At 39.0% G+C, this 19,373-nt stretch overlaps 1 long non-coding RNA gene across 2 annotated transcripts; it reads right to left on the reverse strand.

The window, feature by feature from the left end:
- Positions 1–10,491: 10,491 nt before the first annotated feature.
- Positions 10,492–19,171, reverse strand: LOC142175689 (uncharacterized). Of its 2 annotated transcripts, XR_012704775.1 has the most exons (4): positions 18,883–19,171; positions 18,010–18,103; positions 12,028–17,469; positions 10,492–11,194 (listed from the first exon to the last, which is right to left on the reverse strand). It is a non-coding gene; the product is annotated as an uncharacterized LOC142175689 (long non-coding RNA). The 2 variants fall into 2 exon arrangements; XR_012704774.1 differs by having other exon boundaries at positions 12,028–18,103.
- Between the last annotated feature and the right edge of the window lie 202 nt (positions 19,172–19,373).

Genomic DNA, 19,373 nt, shown 5'->3' on the forward strand with positions numbered 1-19,373 from the left:
CGATACTATGTGTAACTTTTATGATTTCTTTCATGATGTAATTTGAACTATGCCTGACCTGATTCCCGTTTAAGAGGGGATACGTAGGTAGCCCTATGGGTTCGGTCACAATTCAATAAAATTTTCATTTCCCCTGCAATTGGAAACTGGGGCAGAATTTTGAGGAGGACCCTCAAAATTCCGAAGTGATTTCAGCCATTCGCTACAAGCAGCCGTCAGAAGCAGCATGCCAGTAAACTGGGGCAGAATTTTGAGGAGGACCCTCAAAATTCCGGAGCATGAGAAGTTGCAATGTCTTGAACCATGTCGCAGTCGTCGGTTCATCTAACGAAAACTATTCTCAATTATGTATTTATGTTACATTTTTCTTTACTAAAATCATGCATGTTTATTTATGAAATCGCTCTGTTTAGCAAACCTACCCCAATGATACGAGCAGTATCACCAGATCAAAATCAAGCAGGTCAAGCAAAGCCAGCAGGGATACGAACTAACCTCCACTTTTACAAAACTCACGATTTTCTTTGGATGCAGGCACTTGAGTTGCAAAATCAAATATACCATACGCTCACTCACAAAGTTCAGGAATACAACTCTTCGAACCGTTGCCCTTGCTCACGACTATTATCTGCACATAACAGTGTCCCCAACAGGCACAATATCCCCAGTAATCACGATACCGCAATCCGCTATTAGCTAGGAAAACTCTATTGTCGTTTGCCCTTTTTACTTCCTGCATAAGGCTACCATTCTGGCTTCCGAGACTAAGCTCTGTCTCCATCTGCATTCTTTGCATTGCATAAGGCTACCATTCTACCTTCTGAGACTAAGCACTGTCTCCATCTGCGTCTCTGCATCGCATAAGGTTACCATTCTGCCTTTCGAGACTAAGCTATGTCTCCATCTGCATTTCTGCATTACATAAGGATACCATTCTGCCTTCCGAGACTAAGCATTGTCTCCATCTACATTTATGCATTGCATAAGGCTACCATTCTGCCTTATGAGACTAAGCACTATCTCCATCTGCATTTCTACATTGCATAAGGCTACCATTCTGCCTTTCGAGACTAAGCTCTGTCTCCAACTGCATTTTCTGCATTGCATAAGGCTACCATTCTGCCTTCCGAGGTTAAGCTCTACCTCCATCTACATGGCTGAAAGATCGCCACCTCCACATCTACATGGCTGAAAGATCGCCACCTTTACATTTGCATTGGTTGAAAGATCGCCACCTTATTTACATTTGCATGGCTGAAAGATCGCCACCTTTACATCTTGCATGGCTGAAAGACCGCCACCTTCTGCATCTCATTGGCTGAAAGATTGCCACCTTATTTACATTTGCATGGCTGAAAGATCGCCACTTTATTTACATTTTGCATCGGCTGAAAGATCGCCAGCTTCTGCATCTCATGGGCAGAAATATTGCCACTTTATTTACATCTTGCATGGATGAAATATCGCCACTTTATTTACAACTTGCATCGGCTGGAAGATCGCCACTTCATTTGCATCTTGCATCGGCTAAAAGATCGCCACCCTCTACATCTCATGGGCTGAAAGATCGCCAATCTATCCAAAGGCGTCTTTGTTCAGAGGCATCATTTTCATTGCCCGAGAACGCCATGCCATGGCCTGAGGACCCCTTTTATCTTTTGCATATCATTATTCAAAGGCGTCATAGTTCAAAGGCATCATTCTCATAGCCCGAGGGAATCATTTCATGGCATGCGAATACCTTATCATACGCTTCATGGCCCAGGACTTCATGGTTTGAGGACGTCATCCTAACCGTCCAAAGATAACATTCATGGTCCGACGGGAATTTGCATCATGTTTAAATTTCCGCACAATATACACTTGTATTGCTTATTTGCAGGTAAACTGGCGAGCAACGACCGTCTTAGCAGGAGCAGTTCCGCTCCAATTCCCGCAAGCCCTATTAGATCTTAACCGCTCATCCTATTGCGTCCGTTCTTGAAAAACCTCCATCGGCATACCTCACCGACGGATCCTGAACTACATATGGCCTGATTCCTTTAAGACCAGGGACATGTAGGGCAACTCAGGAACCAGACCACGGTCAACCTCTTCAAACCATTTCGTTCGGTCAAAATTGGCTATCATATCTTTACTTGACAACTCTTTCATCCTTCCCGGGTAAATAGGGGCAGCTGTTGATACCCAATTTTTTCCTGTATATTTTTTATATGCAAAATACTTTCAAAATAGCACATGTACGCATATATAAATATTTACAAATATTTTTATTATTTTTCCTTAATTTTAAAGGTTTTTAAAAACAATTTTATTGCCTTATTTTATAAAGAAAACCCCAATAAGTGTTCCCAAAATTGGCATTTTGGTAATTTGTTTATTGAATTCTCATACTTAAACTAAAATATAGCTAATGTAATTTTTTTCACTTTTTTTACAAATTTATTTAGTATTTTAAAGCTAAATTGCATATAATTGTAATATTAGCCTATTTTAGATTTAATTGTGTTTATAATTATAAAATTGATTCCAGTATTTTTAATTTAATATTTATATATTATTAATTAATTTAGTACCTTTAATTTATTTCCAGAAATTAATTTGCTATTTTTTATAAAATAAATGGGGAAAAGTGGCTATTTAAAACCTAGCCAGATTCCATTTTTAATTTCAGCATAATTTGCACCCCTAATCCAACCCAATTTCAATTTCTAAATCACCCAGCCCAATTCCTAAAACTACCCGGCCCATCCCGGATCAGATCTTGGCCGTTGATCAATTTTGATCAATGGTCTAGATCCATCCTTATCTTTTTTAATCAAACGACCCCCCAATACCCCTCGTTTCCCCTCACTCGTATCTATCTCTCTAACCCTTGGTTCTCTCTAGAACCTTCCCCCATCCCCTCCTCTCCGATGAATCCTTTTCACCTTCTCCGGCCACCCTCTAACCTAGATCCATGGTGGTTTCACCACCCACCAAGCCACATATGGCTCCTTACGCCTGGTTAACTGAAGCTCCATGACTCGACCATGAAGGGTTGTGTCCAGACCTCTATCGATTCGAGTTCCATGGTCATCTTCGGCCTTGCTCCGGCGTACCATGGTTGTGTGAGCCTGATTCTGACCTCTCCGACTTAGATCAGTGACTTTTCAAAGCCTTTCTCATTTCTAGGGTTCTTCTGAAACCCTAACCCTTAGAGGTTTCTCCGATTCCTTTAGATCCATTGTGTATCTATGCTTTCATTGAGTTTTCAAACGATTTCCTGACTCTTCTTTAAAAAAACTACTTTTAAAATCTTTCTTTTCCGATCTAGGGTTTTTCTGAAAGTGTTTAAGTGTTTTTCTGACTTTCTTTGTCTTTCATGTGTATTTGCCTCTACTGTTTTCTTGTATTTTTTTTACCATGTTCTTGTATGCTTTCCTACCGTGTTCTCGTATTTGCCTCTACTGTGTTTTTGTATTTTCTTCTACCATGTTTTTGTATGCATCTCTTACTGTGTTTTCCTATACTATGTTTTCGTATGCTTTTCTACTGTGTTCTAGTATTTTCTTCTACCATGTTCTGGTATGTTCTCCTACTATATTTTTTCTACTGTGTTCTTAAGTGCTCTTACTATTTTCCTTCTACTGAGCTCTATTTAAGTTTCTTCTAAAAGATCTTCTTAAGCATGCTTCTTCTACTGTTCTTAACAATCTTTTCTCATTATGCTTCGAATTAGTTTCTTCACTCTGTTTGCTTTGAACCCTTCTACTATGTTTGCATGTTACTCATGAGTTCTGTTGCTGAAAGAAGCTTGTTGGAAGTTTCAGTTCTTTTCTGAAACCTCTAAACATGTTTCGATTCAATTGCTTGCCCTCTCATCTATGCTTTGTGGTTTGCTTGACTAGGGTCTTATTTCAAAAAACCCCTAATTCTTTCAGACTAACTTTGAGTCTCTGAACTGAGTTGGGACATCTTTGTTTTCATACAATTCTAGCTTTTTACTAAACTCTTATACACTAGATTTTCCTACTGATTTCACAATGACACGACAATCTCTTTTTTTCTTTCTTTCATGCTTAACATGCTCACATGCTCCTTATATATGATGCACTTCCCTCTCAAGTGACTTTCAAATTTGAAATTAGTTCAAACTTCCTTCTGGCTTGATTGATTTCTTTCCATTGTTTGTTGATTTTCTCTATGACTCGGCCTAAGTTAAAACCTCATCTTTTCTAACTTGGTTCATTCATGGATCAGTAATTACAAGATCCCTGACCATTTGATTTACTGGATACTGATTGATTTTCTTACCTTATTTGTACAACCGTGTACTTCAAAACCCTGTCCTTAAAATAACCTTTTATGTATTTGCCCCTAATTGCATGCTGTGCACAAAGTGCTTACTCAATTTCTTTCCTTAAATGGTTTTTATCCGTTTGAATCTAAATCCCTTAATTAAGGGAAGTCTTGTGTAATTGATTCTTAATTGACAATCAGTTCTTCAACTATTTTCTTACCTTATTTCTGCCTGATTTTGCATTATAAGAGGCATGACCCTCTTCACAGACACAACACACTTTCAGAATCCTTCTGAACTCATACTCTCTCATAATTATATTCTCTTCTTGTCTGCATTGTGGCCTGTTTTACAAGACCTACTGCTTTTCTTTACTTGTTTCCCTGAAAACGGGTATGTCCGGGTTTAATTCTTAGCATCATCACAATGTGTTCATTTACAGCTTTTATATCCATGTCTACTGTACTGTTTCTGTAAAGTTCAATATTTAAGTTAGTATGCTCATATCTTTCTGCTTGTTTCTGCTGTGAATCCTTGCTCCCTATCCCCATTACCCCTATGTGTTTGAGAGTTATGACTTAAGGCATGACAATGTGAGTTGTTTCCCATGAATTAAGTTTGAACCAATGGGGTCTTAACATCTAAGTAAACAGGTTAGAGGGTGTGACAACATCTCCCATTGCTGGGTGTGCCCATCAGTCTGCTTTTCTTTTGCTCTTGCAAATTCCCCCATCCCCCTACACTCTTATGTGTACTGATTTTAAGTTATTCCCCTTTTCCCTTTCCACTTTCAGAATTCTACTTTCGCACTTGCACTCTCTCTTAGTTCATATGTTCTGCCCCCTCTGGTGAGCCTTGCATTGGGACCTTGAGTTCCCTCTGAACTTGGACACCTGAGGGCTGGCCCTTCCACACTGCACTATGTCCTAATTTGGTGATACATTTGGGTGTAAGCACTTCCCGGAGTTCTTATGAAATTCTTAGGGAACTCTGACACATCCAAATGGGAGAAAGGCTTTAAAATATGATCTCTTGGAGTTGGTTTACTTCATATTTCATACAGGAAGTCTGAATCAGGCTCTCCTTGGTTGTACCTTTTAGTTTTTGATGTATTTTTATTTTTTCTGGGCTGTAATAATTTTGTAATAAACTCTTGGGGATGGCTAGTGAAAAGGGAGGGATAACTATGTGAAGGGTAGATATCCTGTCTATAGGTGTATTTCTGAATTTCTGCACTCTCATATAGATATCCTACCTATAGGTTATTTCTGAATTTCTGCACTCTCATATAGATATCCTGCCTATAGGTTACTTCTTGAATTCTGCATTTCTCATATAGATACCATGTCTATAGGAATTCTGCATTCTCTCATATAGATACCATGTCTATAATTACCTGGAAATTTGAATCCTGCATATGCATATAGAAAATAATGCCTATAGGTCTTTCTGAATCTTGCATATACATTCTTCATTAGGCAATCATGTTTATAGGTCTTAATCAATCAACCGCTAGATATCATGTTCATAGGCCTTAAATGAAATTCAACACCTAGATATCATGTTTATAGGGTTTCCGCATTTTACCATGTCTGTTAAAAGGGGTTTAAAATCAACAACACGCAGAAAGCATGCCTATAGGAGCTATTAATCAAGTCTGAATCGTTTCACTCGCTTATAAGTCTAAAACCAGTAACAGTGACGCATGCTCTTTTGCTAAAACTCGCCTTTCTTTAATAACAGACGATTTTATTAAATCAGTATGTATTCATGTTTACTTCATTGTTTCTGGATTCAGTAGATATCATGCCTAAAGGTCTTTGTCCAGCACTTAGGCAAGCCATAAGGTAAACTTATAAACTAAATCAGACTTTTTATTAGCTACAACAAGCAGGCAGGCCTAATTCAGGCTTCTTATCTGAACTATGTAATAAATCAGTCTGCCTCGACCCTTTAAGTTTTAATCAGACCTTAAACAGTACATGCAAGTCATGCTACATTATGTGCTTTCTTTGGTTTAAAGGAGGTCTGTTTGAGCCCTTTTATTTGTTTATATTCTTCCCCCAAACTTGCTATATGTGTTTTGTTTGTCGCCTTAGTATTTTACTTTTGAAACCACAAATAAGCACAATACCTCCTCCCTCTAAGATTAGTAGTCCCAAGTACCTCCGGGGCTGATAGGATTGGGGCGGGTAATAGAATAGAATAAGTAAACGAGACCATTCCGTGCTTTAATACCTTAACGGGGTGGAAAAAGGTAGATATGGATATGATGATCACGCAATAACATCACGTGTAGCCCCTCACTGAGGAGTGATTACCGGATGTTGTGTGGGGTGATCCATATTATTAATAAACCTAGGACCCTCCTTTCCTTTGTTTTCTTTATTTCTTTTAAATCTTTTTAAACCGTTTCTTTCAAGAACATCAACTCTTTATAGTTCCTTTTTCTTACTTTTGTTTATTTGTAACCATTACGTGAAAATCCCCTCTTATCTGAAGCTTTATTTGCCTATGTGCATTTAAGTCACAACAATAGTTTGGCCGAGAACCACACTAGTGGATCCTGAGGGGTGCCTAACACCTTCTCCTTGGGATAATTTCAAGCCCTTACCCAATCTCTGGTTACTCAAAACAAACCCCTCCTAGTGTCCTAATGCACTTTAATCATTAGGTGGCGACTCTTCAATTCAAACCCAATTCCCGAAAGGGAACGAGTTGTCCTCCCAAATGTCATAAACCTGATTTCGCGAGAAAAAGGGGGCGCGACACCTAGCACATTTGCCTTTGATCTTATGGTCAAAACAAATCATTGTGTATATGATGGTGAAAGTGGTGACCTTGAGACTCTTGTGTTGGCCGATAATCATCAAGTGGTTTTTCGGGACCATTGTGGGCTCAAATCTTATCTAAGGTTGTTATGGGCCCCCGAATCTATGTCTTTAGCGATCCCATAGCTTGTGTGGTGAGAAATTGCATTGGAAGTCCGAGTCCCGAGCCATTGGTCTACAACTTGCCCTGAATGTTTGTCGAGGCGAAATCCTAAGTGTAATTTGACTTGAGATATGATTATAGGCTCTCCTTTATCCAAATGATAGCTTGAACACTTCTATAGCCTACCAATGATAAAATCCCTAGTCAACCATTTTGAGCCCTAGACCTTTTTCCTTCAATAACCACGATACAAGCCTTTACCCGTTCTAAAAGATACCCTCTCTTGGCACCCGATTTTTCCTTAGCATATGACAAAAGTATAAGTTTTGGGGGAGAGACGAGGATTGCATCAAAGTGGTAAAAAGGCACAAAATGAAGAAAAGGAAAGGCAATGAAAAAGAAAGAAAAGAAAAAAGACAAAAAGAATGTTCAATGTAGAAATGAATAAAGGGATTCAATAAAAGCAATGAATGAAAGGTGTGGAAAATTGAGAAAGGAGGAAAGAGTTAAAATGAACAAGAAAGAGTGACAATGTGTCTCTCTAACCCCTCATAAAGAAGTCAAATGGCTTAAAAAGTTAAGTGAATGCATGCTAAAATGAAGCAAAAGAAGTGCTTAAGAGAAGATGGAACCTACTTAGACCAAACATTTCCTACCCTGAACCAAAAACCTTCACTATGTCTCGACAAAAGCCCTATATGTTCTCTAGTTGAATGAAGCTTACATTAGTGGTGACTCACATAAGGGGCAAGCATATGGTACTTAGAGCCGGACTTGTGACTTTTCCTTGAGAGAGATGAGTGTATTTCCATTAACCTTGTTTTGAGTGCCACTATCTTAAAGGTGAGGTTTGCTTAGGGAGAGTTGAGGATGTGTGAGTTTGGGTTCCACAATGACCAAAGTAATAGAAAGAGTTTCTTTGATGTGTTGAGTCAACTCTTGATGCTCTCTTGTGTCGTACTTAATCCATGGTGTTTAAAAGAGTAAATGTTGTTAATGATTCATTTGTATTGAGGGCAATTGTTAGTCCCAATTGATGCTAGATGAGGTCACTTTAAGACAACTGAATTTTCTTGGATTTGCTCTTAAGGGGTGGGTCTTATTTTGTTTGCTTGAGGAAAAACAAAAGCTTAAGTTTGGGGGAGTTGATAACTAGGGAATATGATGCATTTTACACTCCTTCTTGCTTAAGTTTTGATTAGAAATGTGTACAAAATAGTCCAAAAGGCTCACAAGTTGTGCTTGATTGCAGGTTTGATCAACAAGGTGATAAGGTGTCAAAAACCATCTCAAAAAGGAGTGAAACTTGCACAAGTACCGAGACAAGATAAAGTTCAGTCAAAACAGGGCCAGTGCGGCCACACACCATTCTATGCAGTCCGCAAAAGTGAAGTTCAGAGAGGTTGCTTTTCAGGCCATAAGGCAATGCGGCCGCAAAGGGTTTTGTGCGGTCCGCACTGGTTTCACCGCGGCGACACTCGATTTCATGCGGTCCGCAGAGCCATGGTTCAGAGAGTTGCCAGTTTGAAGGTTGAAGCCCAATGCGGTCCGCGGTCCATTTTGTGCGGACCGCAATAGAAGCCACCACAACCCCACTCGACTTTGTGCGGTCCGCATTGCGCAAGTTTAGAGAGCTGATTATTCAAGCCCAGAGCCTTAGTGCGGCCGCACTCGATTTTGTGCGCTCCACACTAGTCCCGCAGGGGTATTTTTGTTCAGAATTTTCAGCTTAGTATAAACAGATTCTTTTCCCATTTTTAGGTTATTAGATAGTTTTGTACTGAGAGCTGCGTGCGTGACTTCGTTCCTTTTTCTATTTTGAGTAATTTTAGCTTAATTTCAACATTGAATCTTCAAGTTTAATTTAGCAATTAATTATTATGAGTTTTTCTTCATCTATTTCTTTGTTTTCTTCTCTAATCATGAGTAGCTAGACCCATAAGCTAGGGTTGTGGCTCAACCCTAGTGTGGGTAATTGATGGGTCTTGTGTTTTAGGGCTTGATTGACTATGGGTGTTTGATATTTGGACTAATTTCATGTTTAATTGTTGAATTAGTTGTTGCAAACACTAGTTATTGTTTAGATGACTTTGGCTCTTCTTGAGGAAGAGAGCCTAAGTCTCTAAAATTGGTCCAACAAGGAATTGGGGCTTACTCAACAGATTGATAGCCCCGATTAAAGGATTAAACCTAGAGATATTAATACCTGACTTGAACCTCAATTGTTTGCACAAATTTGCATACCCAATTGGACTTGATAAAGTCAATTAGAGCAAAATCACTTGAACCACCGAGAGGTGTAGAGTGAGTAGAATCGTGCAATGGTTATATCATACTCTCCAAATATGACAACATAGCCTTAGACTCAAGAATCTGTTAATTAACCACCTAGGAGAAAGTCACTACCCTAGTGCTTTTTACCTATTTGAACAACTCACAATAGTTTAACCTTCATCTTATTTAGCTTAATTCAACATTGTAGTATTTAAAATCAGGATTATAATCAAAACAAAAAAATGAGTAGAAGTGCAATTAGGAACAAATACGCAACTCCTTTTTAGATAGAAACTCAACTCCAATATCTAGCTCCTTGTGGAAATCGATCCCGACCTTAATCGGATAAAAACTGCTTCGACCTTTCTCGCTACTTAATAGTAGTGCAGGGTTGGCCTCGATCAACTATCTCCTCCACCATAGAAAAGTTTTTATCCTCAATGAAAACGGAAACGCCTTCCACATGAGGAGGAAAAACTGTCATTAAGGGAACCAGGTAACTTTCCTCGCCGGGACCAGAAGATACATTATACATGTTTTCAATGAAAGAGAGAGTATTCAAAGCAACGGGAGTTAAAAACAACAAGGATCGCTAGGACAGAGAAAGAAGATGCACAATAATGAAGAAGAAGAAGAATAAGACAAAAGGTTTCGATATAGGAACTTTGTAAAACTTGAGATTGTGTCTTCACATCCCTATTTATAAAAGCTCAAGAGTTGGAACCGAGAAATTAGGTCATCATTACTTGGAACCATTATCGAAGCAGAAAAACCAACCAAAAAATGCACATGAAATGAGGTAATGCATCGGAAAAAATGTATCAAAATGACGTATGACGTCATGAATTCACTTTGATCCAGGAACTGTCACGACCCGAATTTCTCACCATCGGGAGTCGTGATGGCGCCTACTATTGGAGCTAGGCCAGACAAGTATTAATACATACTAGTAACATTCGCAACAATATAAATAAAATGAGACAATTAAATAAAAGCGGAAGTCTTTAAACTTAGATAACGAAAATCAAATATGGAAGTCTAAATACATCTCTACCCAGAGTCTGGTGTCACTAACTCACGAACTGCTAGAGAGTACTACAAACAAGGTATGAATAAAAGATACAATGCTTTGTTCCGATATAGAGGGAAACAATTTAAGTAAAATAGGAAGGGACTCCGGCCTGCGGACGTTAGCTAGGCTACCTCGAAAGTCCTGGACTGAAGTCAGCTCCCGATCAAATCTTACTGTTGAGGTCCAAAAGTGTCATGACCCAAACCGATTGGCCGCGATGGGCGCCTGAGTCTTACCTTTCAAACACCCCTAAGCATGCGTCTAAAATATAAACCTGAATAACATCTGCTGCATTAAAAATTAACATACGTGAAAGAAGCTTGCCATCAAGGCATATGTACGTATACAGGTAGAATACAGTGGGTGAGCCGGCAAGGCTGCTATAGACAATTATACATCAAAAACTGAAAGTCAACAAGGCCACATACAACCCAACTAGACATACTGTCTACAAACCTCTAATAGAAACATAACTATACAAAGACTGGACTGAGCCAAGTCATACTCATATTCATATATATGTACAAACGTATCGTACCAATATCGAAAGCAGCTCCGGATCAAATGGAGCACGCCAACTCTTGCTGATTAGGGATCCTAAGAATGGGGACCATCAGCTTGCCTACCTGCACCTGCGGGCATGAAACGCATGCCCCGTGAAATAGGGTGTCAGTACGAAAAATGTACTGAGTATGTAAGGCATGGAAATTAGTACGCAAAAGACATAGATGAAACATGGAATACTGAAACACATTTTTAAATTTGAATAACTTTGTAAATACTAAAACGTTTATAACATCATGCACGTGCGTGTAAATGTCATTCCATTCATAGGTATGGTGTACATAATATCATCAAGCCACTGGGGGCATCCCATCATATCATCTCGACCATTGTGGGCAAAATCATCATCGTATACCAGCTGATCAGGTGGTGGTGCGTATATAACGCCATAACTTTTTCCATATCCCATATACATATATATATATATATATATATATATATATATATATATATATATATATATATATATATATATATACATATGTACGCGTATATAATGCCGTTTGAATCATATTTTAGTCACTGTGGGCAATATTATCATCATATACCAACTGATCAGGTGGTGGTGCGTATATAACGCCGTAACCTTTTACCATATCCCATATACATATATTACATATATACGCGTATATAACGCCATCTGGTCATGGGTCAATGCACAAGTACGAAATGCATGAAAAATACGTAATAATCTCAATATTCCTTCCGGATTAACTTTTCCAACTTCGTATTATTCTGAGACCCATGAACAGAAGGAAATAATAATTCTCATGGGGAATCAAGAATATAGACACCCCTACTATTTTTATGAATAGAATAATTTATAAAAACCGTGTATTTGCTCGTTTCTTTCGTATAATCTAGACCATGTCAAAAGAAAGAAGGGAGGGCCTTAACATACCTGTTCAACTTTCTTGATTTCAAAACCAAGAACAGATTGGTGGCTAAGAGGTTGGACGAATTGAACTGATTCAATTCTCTTGGTTCCAATGTCAAAATAATTAAAATGAAGCCAAAGAAGCTAATCTTTTTGAACAAGGATGGAAATGGATTTAATGTATTTGAACTTTGAAATTTTTCACTTGAACTCTTGGCAAGAATTTTGGACGAAATATTCTGCCTCAATATCCTTGATTTCCCACGTTCTTAGTACTAAAATGTGAGTTGAATTGTCAAAGACTCTAAATGATTATTTTTGGATCAGATTCTTGCTAAGTCTTAGTCACTTTAATGCTTAAGTCATTTGATTATTAGATAGACACCTACACTTATGTGTAGTGAGTCATTTCTTAACTTGGTGGCCTTGTGCCACGTGGAGAGTGGTTAATTTATTAAATTTTTATCCACTTATTAGTTAACCGGGTAATGTTCTGTTACCCGGTAATTAACCAATTACCCGCATAATTTAAAAATTATCACAAATTTCTTAAAATTCTATTTATTATTTTTTTTTAAAATACTTTATATATACTTTATATATTATACTACCGTGTTCATATGGTACCTTGCATGGTAGTAGTTCATAATTTTCGGGTATTATCGCTCGACCCGTATTTTATTACAAATTGTCCATTTTCAACGAAAATCATTTTCGTTAATCCGCGTACCCCTTTATCCCTCATAACACTTATTTATCGCTTGTTAATACGTTAACGTCAATATGATCTCATCCCCGATTCTACGTCGGTTAACCGAAGACGAAACTTTTAACGTACGAAAATGCGAGATGTAACATCATTCCCCCCTTAAAAACATTCGTCCTCGAATGTTCCACTCTCCGTGATCCATATAACTTTGGCAAGGTCGCCTTTTGTAACAATACTACAACCAACTCTCCCCGTAGAAGCTTAATAATTCAACGACATACATGACAACGACAATAATCAATAGAAGAATTTATACACGCACCTTGAGGTTATGACGTCTCAGTCGGACCCTTATCTGGAAGAGGAAATAGGTAGGGATATATAGACTTCATGTTTTCCTCGGCCTCCCAAGTCATCTCTTCCACATTGTTGTTTCTCCAAAGCACTTTCACGGAGGCTACCTCCTTATTCTGCAGCTTGCGGATTTGTCGGTCTAGAATGACAACCAGAATTTCCTCATATGACAAGTCCTCTGTAATCTGTAAATCATTCATGGGCACCACTCGAGTAGGATCTCAAATCCACTTTCGTAACAAAGATACGTGAAAAACTGGATGGACAGACTCCAATTCCGAGGGCAATTCTAACTCACAAGCTACTCGGCCCACTCTCCGAATGATCCTATAAGGCCCAATATACCATGGGCTAAGTTTGACCTTCTTGCCAAATCTCATCAAACCCTTCATAGGCGACACCTTCAAGAATACTCAGTCATCAACCCTGAACTTTAAATCTCGACGTCGCACGTCAGAATATGATTTTTGATGACTCTGAGATGTTAATAGTTGATTCCTGATAAGCTTTACTTTTTCTATGGCTTGCTGAACCAGGTCTGGCCCGTGTAATCTAGATTCTCCAACGTCGAACCACCCTATAGGCGATCTATACTTTCATTCGTAAAGAGCTTCATATGGAGCCATCTGAATACTGGAATGGTAGCTATTATTATATGCAAACTCAATAAGCGGCATATGATCATCCCAACTACCTTTGAAGTCTATTACACAAGCTCGTAACATATCTTCCAGTGTTTGAATTGTATGCTCAACCTGTCCGTCTTTCTGGTGGTGAAATGTTGTACTAAGACTTACTTGAGTCCCTAATCCCTTTTGGAAGGACCTCCAGAAGTTAGCTGTAAATTGAGCTCCTCTATCCGAGATAATAGATACAGGGACACCATGCAGTCGTACTATCTCCTTGATATAAAACCTCGCATAATCTTCTGAGGAGTATGTAGTTCTAACGGGCAGAAAATGGGCTGACTTTTTGAGCCTATCAACAATCACCCATATCAAATCAAACTTACGCTGGGTACGAGGTAAGCCTACGATGAAGTCCATATTGATTATTTCCCATTTCCAAGTCGGAATTTCCATAGCCTACAATAATCCACTAGGTTTTTGATGCTCAATCTTAACTTGCTGACAGCAACAAATTATGCTATATCCTTTTCATTCCATCCCACCAATATATTTCCATGATGTCATGATACATCTTTGTCGCTCCTGGATGGATAAAATAATGGGAATAGTGAGCTTATCCCATAACCTGCCGACGCAGCCCTGCAACATTAGGTACAAATAATCGCCCTTGATATCTGAGAACCCCATCTTCGGTAATTTCAAATGGTGTCTTCTCCTTCTGAAGAGTGGTATCTCTATAATGAACTAGCACAAGATCCTCGTACTGGCATTCCTTTACTTTAGTTACTAAAGAAGATATTGCCGTATCCTAAAGAGTAATTCCAATGTCACCTGAGTCCAGTAACCGAACTCCAAGACTAGCTAGCTGATGAACCTCATGGGCTATTCCCCTCTTTTCTGGCTGCAAATACGATAGGCTACCCATAGATATACGGCTGAGAGCATCGGCAACTATGTTTGCCTTCCCCGGATGGTATAAATATAAACGTCATAGTCTTTAAGTAGCTCCAACTATCTCCTTTGACAAAGATTCAATTCCTTTTGCTTGAAGATGTATTGGATGCTCTTATGATCCGTATAGATATCAGTATGAATGCCATACAAGTAGTGCCTCCACATCTTTAGTGAATGAATTACCGTGGCTAAATCTAACTCGTGGGTCGGGTAGTTCTTCTCGTGCTTTCTTAGTTGTCTAGAAGCATAGCCACAACCTTACCATGCTGCATCAACACACAACCCAATCCAATGCTTGAAGTGTCACAATAGATAATGTAACCATCAGTCACTTCTGGAGGTGTTAGAATCAGTGCTGAAGTTAATCTATCCTCTAAGGCCTAGAAAACTCCGTTCACAAGCGTCGGTCCATTGAAATCTAGTTCCCTTCTAAGTTAACTTGCATAGTTTTCCTAATCTTGCACAATTCAGGAAATTCCCCTCTTCGGAGGCCCAAGCTTCATCTTTTATCCCTCACAATTGTGCCGTTATCCCACTATTAGGGCAACATTTCATCTATTCTAAACATTACTAGTCTTAGATTCCTTTGAGTTCATTCGGGCTATAATGAGCCTCCTATAACTTAGGAAACCATCAGCTCTCTTATGAGCTTAACCCCAAGGACTTACCCATTCCCGTTACCTTTTCACTCATCCTTTCTTATCCTTCCTCGTATCTTTCTAAAACCTTGTCGATCTACCATACTTTTTAGCTTGCGACCTACATATATCTATCTATACTTATTCGTAATCTTTCTTCATCTTACTTGAATCATAGATTTCCTTATGTTATTCTGGAACATTAAGCGAGACAATTACAAATTTCCTGTAATATACTGCCAAATGGAGAAGATACGAACCTTCATCGGTGTTGTGGGTCTAGGCAAAGTCTTCACTGCCTCAGTCTCTTGTGTATCCACCCAGATGCCTTCCCCCGAAATGATATGCCCAAGGAAAGTTACAGAGTTCAACCAGAATTCACACTTAGAAAATTTTGCATATAACTTCTTTCTTGTAGAACTCTGAGCACCGTACGCAGATGACCAGCAAGATCATCCTCTAAACAAGAATATACCAATATATCGTCAATAAATATAATTACAAACAGATCTAAGAAAGGCCTGAACACATAGTTTATCAAATCCATGAATACTGCTAGGGCATTGGTCAGACCGAACGACATAACCCGAAACTCAAAGTGCCCATATCTAGTCCTGAATGCTGTCTTCGGAATATCTTCACCCTTAACCCTTACCTGATGATACCCGGACCTCAAGTCTATCTTTGAAAAGCACTTGGCACCTTGCAACTGATCAAATAAGTCACCAATCCTCGGGAGCGGGTACTTATTTTTGATCGTCACCTTATTCAGTTGCCTATAATCAATACACATTCTTAAGGAACCATCTTTCTTCCTTACAAACAACACAGATGCTCCCCACGGTGACGTACTAGGTCTGATAAAACCTTTTTCAAGAAAGTCTTTTAGTTGTTCTTTCAACTCTTTCAGCTCTGCGGAGGCCATTCTATAGGGAGGAATAGATATTGGGTGAGTATCTGGTAGTAGGTCAATAGAAAACTCAATTTCTTGCTCTGGTAGGAGACCCGGAAGCTCATCAGGAAAAACATCGGGAAACTCATTCATCACAGGGATGGACTGAATGGTTGGTAACTCTACTTCCGTATCCCAAACCCGAACTTAGTGATAAATGTAGTCCTTTCTGATTATCTTCCTTGCTTTGAGATGGGAGATAAATTTACCTCTTGGTGATGCGGTATTATCTTTCCATTCTAAAACAGGCTTTCCTGGAAACTGAAATCAACCCACCTTTGGTCTATACTTGATGTTAGCATAACAAAAGGCCAATCAATCCATATCAATTATAATATCAAGTCCTACCTAACCGAGCACCACACACCTTATCCTTGTTTGTTCTCAAATCTATCATGGGTCATTACGACAACATCCATATATATATATATATATATATAACAACATTAAGACTTAACTCGCATAACTAATTTAGAAAAAGGTTTATATACATAGGGGTCGACTAGGCCGTAGACATATCATACCCAAAACTATATACATGATACTATCTACAAAGCCTCTAAGTAGGCATAACCAATATATATACAAGTCGGGACGGGGCTCCCTACATCCTCATAAAACAACCAAACACCTTTAAAACCCTGACATGGTAATATTCTAAGAAGAGGTGGAACTCACCAACCAAAAACTGACACTTGTAGGAAGCCTACAGTAGAGGGTCCTTGCCTCGTCCTACATAAGAACCTCGATCAGACACACTCCGAAGCGGAATCCTCGTGTCCTTATCAGTTACCTTCCTTCTCTTGGCCCGACTACTATCTTCTTCCTCTATGTATCCCATAACATACACTGAAGAACCTTGATTGACGGACTCCCAAGACTGTGGACTATCCAGAACCTCAGAAGAGCTGGTGTCCTCAAATGCCTTGACATAGTTTTGAGCCTGAGGGAATCCTGGATGTGCCAATCCATGCACTACTCCCCTCATACCCTGATTAACGGGCTGTGAAACTAAGGGCCTTGGTGAGGTCGGAACTCCTCTCACCCCATCTACTGCCGGAGTGGTTGAAACAACTCGAACGGATGGCTCATGTGGATCCTCGGATGGATCCTCCTCAATAGAACCCATGATCTCTGATGGGTCTGAATCCATAGTATAACTTATCTCTCTTTCTGGCACCTTTGTAGCCTTCTGACCCGTGCTAGCGGCTGTAGTCTTCGTAGACATTGCTAAAAACATAACACATCGTTAGGAACACGAATGCTTATATTGCACGATCTAAGATAAGAAAAGAGGATAACATCCTATATGTCCTGTAGCCTCCTGTCTATAAGTGTGGTGAACGACACACCCATAAACAAGACTCTACTAGACACGGTCTGTAGACAACCCTAGGATAGAACTGCTCTGATACCACTTTTGTCATGACCCAAACCGATGGGCCGCGACGGGCGCCTGAGTCTTACATATCAATTACCCCTAAGCATGCGTCTAAGATATGAACCTGAATAACATCTACTGCATTACAAAAGTAACATACGTGAAAGAAGCCTGCCATCAAGGCATATGTATGTATACAGGTAGAATACAGTGGGCGAGCCGGCAAGGCTGCTATAGACAACTATACATCAAAAACTGAAAGCCGACAAGGCCACATACAACCCAACTAGACATACTGTCTACAGACCTCTAACAGAAACATAACTGTACAAAGACGGGACTGAGCCAAGTCATACTCATATACATATATATGTACAAACGTATCGTACCAATATCAAAAGCAGCTCCGGATCAAATGGAGCACGCCAACTCTCGCTGATTAGGGATCCTAAGAATGGGGACCGTCAGTTTGCCTACCTGCACCTGCGGGCATGAAACGCAGGCCCCGTGAAATAGGGTGTCAGTACGAAAAATGTACTGAGTATGTAAGGCATGGAAATTAGTACGTAAAAGACATAGATGAAACATGGAATACTGAAACACATTTTTAAATTTGAATAACTTTGTAAATACTGAAACGTTTATAACATCATGCACGTGCGTGTAAATGTCATGCCATGCATAGGTATGGTGTACATAATATCATCAAGCCACTGGGGGCATCCCATCATATCATCTCGACCACTGTGGGCAATATCGTCAACATATACCAGCTGATCAGGTGGTGGTGCGTATATAACGCCATAACCTTTTCCATATCCCATATACATATATATACATACATATATATGCGTATATAACGCCGTTTGAATCATATTTTAGCCATTGTGGGCAATATCATCATCATATACCAACTGATCAGGTGGTGGTGCGTATATAACGCCGTAAACTTTTCCCATATCCCATATACATATATTACATATATACGCGTATATAACGCCATCTGGTCATGGATCAATGCACATGTACGAAATGCATGAAAATACGTAATAATCTCAATTTCCTTCCGGATAAATTTTTCCAACTGCGTATTATTCTGAGACCCATGAACAGAAGGAAATAATAATTCTCATGGGTAATCAAGAATATAGACACCCTTACTATTTTTATGAATAGAATAATTTATAGAAACCGTGTATTTGCTCGTTTCTTTCGTATAATCTAGACCATGCCAAAAGAAAGAAGGGAGGGCCTTAACATACCTGTTCAACTTTCTTGATTTCAAAACGAAGAACAGATTGGTTGCTAAGAGGTTGGACGAATTGAACTGATTCAATTCTCTTGGTTCCAATGTCAAAATAATTAAAATGAAGCCAAAGAAGCTAATCTTTTTGAACAAGGATGGAAATGGATTTAATGTATTTGAACTTTGAAATTTTTCACTTGAACTCTTGGCAAGAATTTTGGACGAAATATTCTGCTTCAATATCCTTGATTTCCCACGTTCTTAGTACTAAAATGTGAGTTGATATGTCAAAGACTCTAAATGATTATTTTTGGATCAGATTCTTGCTAAGTCTTAGTCACTTTAATGCTTAAGTCATTTGATTATTAGATAGACACCTACACTTATGTGTAGTGAGTCATTTCTTAACTTGGTGGCCTTGTGCCACGTGGAGAGTGGTTAATTTATTAAATTTTTATCCACTTATTAGTTAACCGAGTAATGTTTTGTTACCTGGTAATTAACCAA

Source organism: Nicotiana tabacum, chromosome 22, assembly GCF_000715075.1.
Source record: "Nicotiana tabacum cultivar K326 chromosome 22, ASM71507v2, whole genome shotgun sequence".
In the NCBI taxonomy this organism is placed as follows: domain Eukaryota; kingdom Viridiplantae; phylum Streptophyta; class Magnoliopsida; order Solanales; family Solanaceae; genus Nicotiana; species Nicotiana tabacum.